The following is a 2,500-nucleotide window of genomic DNA, read 5'->3' on the forward strand; positions in this document are numbered from 1 at the left end:
TGTATACAAGATGGAATATATGATGTGATTTGCGTGAACCTTTAGTAACAATTAATATGGCAACATATAACGAGAACATTGGGTAGGCAGCTCCAGGGCCAGGACCAAGGGGTCTCAGTGCTACAGTTGACTCCCCGTAACGCGTAGTGCCGTACTGCATTCGTTGCTCAACGAGGCTTAAAAATGGAGAAATACCTCATAAAAAAGCGTAAATGTGCTGAAGAAAAAGAAGAAGAAGTTGCAGAGGACATTATTAAGTCAAAGCGTACATGTGTCGAAGGCACTGATGGTGACGTAACAGTAAAACCTGGTGAAAGTGAGACGTCTCGTCCAGGCCATATCGTGGAAAGTGAAGAAAATGAAGTGAGAGTTGAAAGTGAGTACAACTGTGCGGGTCCGAGCAGAAAAAGTGATATGACGGGCTTGAGATCAGTTAAAACAATGACAGGTGCCAGCAAAAGTAGCCGCAGCAAGTCATTTCGCATGTATAACGACAGTTACCTTGGACTTGGATTCACTTGCTGTGATAGCGAAAATGGCCCTAAACCAAAATGTGTTGTTTGTGGCTTGGAGTTATCAAATGAATCTATGACTCCACAGAAAATGAAGAGACATTTATCAACTAAGCATCGTCACCTGACACAGAAACCTATAGATTACTTTAAGAGACTCTTGAAAGAAAACAAACAACAAAGTCTTGGGTTTGAGAAAAAAAGTGAAGGTAGCAGAAAAGGCACAGAAAGCAAGCTATTTAGTAGCAGAACAAACAGTAAAACAAATGAAACCCCATTCAATTGCAGAATCCTATTTTCTTCCAGCTTGCTGTTCTGTAGTGAAAACTTTGTTTGGGGATGAGGCTGAAAAAGAAGTGAAAAAAATTCTTCTCTCAAACGATACGATTGGCAGACGAATCAAGGATATGTCATCTGACATTGAGAAAAGTGTGTGTGAACTGGTGAAAGATAAAATGTTTGCCTTACAAGCGGACGAATCAACAGATATTGGAGGGAAACCTCAGTTACTTGTGTTCATCCGTTTCATTGATGATAAGAAAATAACCGAGCAATTCTTGTGCTGCAAAGAACTAAGTCAAACAACAGGACAGGAAATATTTTCTACAGTGACAGAATATTTGGTAGAAATGGACTTAGCATGGAAATTATGTGTAGGAATTTGCACAGATGGTTGTCCATCAATGGTGGGGTCAGTAAAGGGTTTTTGTGTCTTTAGTGAAGAAGGAAAATCCATTTCTGATTACCACACATTGTTTCTTGCACCGTGAAGCTCTTGTTGCTAAAACACTTGGACAAGATTTAAAATTTATTCTTGATAATGTCGTGAAAATGGTGAACTTTATTAAAAGTAGACCAAAGCAGTCAAAATTATTTTCCAGTCTTTGTGAAGAAATGGGATCTGCCCACGAAGGTCTTCTCCTCCACACGGAAGTTCGGTGGTTGTCAAGAGGCAGAGTGTTATCCCGTGTGCATGAACTAAGAGAGGAAATTCTTCTTTTCTTTGCTCTTGAAGAGAAAACAGAATTCTGCGAATTACTGGCTGACGAAATTTGGAATGCAAAATTATGTTATTTGGCAGATATATTTGAGCATTTGAACAAGGTGAATGTAAGTATGCAAGGGAGAAATGAAAATATGTTAACATGCACTGATAAAATGCAGTCAATGAAAGAAAAAATCAAGGTTTGGAAAGACAGGTCAAGTGAAGGTAATATTGACATGTTTCAAAAGACTGCTGCAGCAAACAACACAGACATTGTTCCACTCATTACAGACCACCTTACAAGCCTAGAAAGGAGCATTGAAAAATACTTCCCAAATATATCTACTGAAAGTTATGATTGGCTGAGAAATCCATTCGTGCTCGATCCCTTACACAAGCCTCAACTTAGCACTCATGAAGAAGAGGAACTAATTGATATCCGAAATGACCGCACATTAAGACTGCAATATATGGAAATGTCATTAGAAAGCTTTTGGATTGAAATGGAAAAACAATACCCACATATTTCAAAAAAGGCCCAGAAAATACTCTTGCAGTTTTCGGCCTCATATTTGTGTGAACTGGGATTTTCAGCACTAACAAATATAAAAACTAAGAAAAGATGTAACTTGCTCTCTGTTGAAGAGGAAATGAGAGTGTGTCTGTCAGCTGTCCCTCCCAACATAGAGAGGATATGTAAATCCAGGCAGGCACAAGTGTCTCATTGATAAGGTATGTATTTTTTTTAGTAATAGTTTATTTACAGTACACACTGTTTCCTGCTGTTTATTTGCACCTATTATTTCATCAATAATATTGTGTAACTGAGATATTTTGGTTAACACACCGTCCGTGAAAGAGTAAATGGTTAATTAATTATGAAATTAAAGAGATGGTGCGTCGCCAAATTAAAAAACATGTCTTTAGTGCGCCGCCAACCAACAAAGGTTGAGAAACACTGAACTAGAAGGAAGAAAGGCTTTTAGTGAGATCCAAGTATTAT

General features: G+C 38.2%; 1 protein-coding gene across 7 annotated transcripts in view; it reads left to right on the forward strand.

Moving 5' to 3' along the window:
• The window catches only part of LOC135096703 (ankyrin repeat domain-containing protein 23-like), a 35,596-nt gene that overhangs the window by 2,397 nt on the left and 30,699 nt on the right, over positions 1–2,500 (forward strand). For 4 of the 7 annotated variants that reach the window (XR_010264943.1, XR_010264941.1, XM_063998442.1 and 1 more), the window contains exon 1: positions 2,457–2,500. This exon is cut by the window's right edge and continues 340 nt beyond it. The exons of the other annotated variants lie outside the window; for them this stretch is intronic. The gene's annotated coding sequence lies outside the window, so the exon portion shown is untranslated. Of the gene's footprint in view, positions 1–2,456 lie in introns of those variants that run through there. 7 annotated transcript variants of the gene reach the window in all.

Source organism: Scylla paramamosain, unplaced genomic scaffold, assembly GCF_035594125.1.
Source record: "Scylla paramamosain isolate STU-SP2022 unplaced genomic scaffold, ASM3559412v1 Contig6, whole genome shotgun sequence".
NCBI lineage: Eukaryota > Metazoa > Arthropoda > Malacostraca > Decapoda > Portunidae > Scylla > Scylla paramamosain.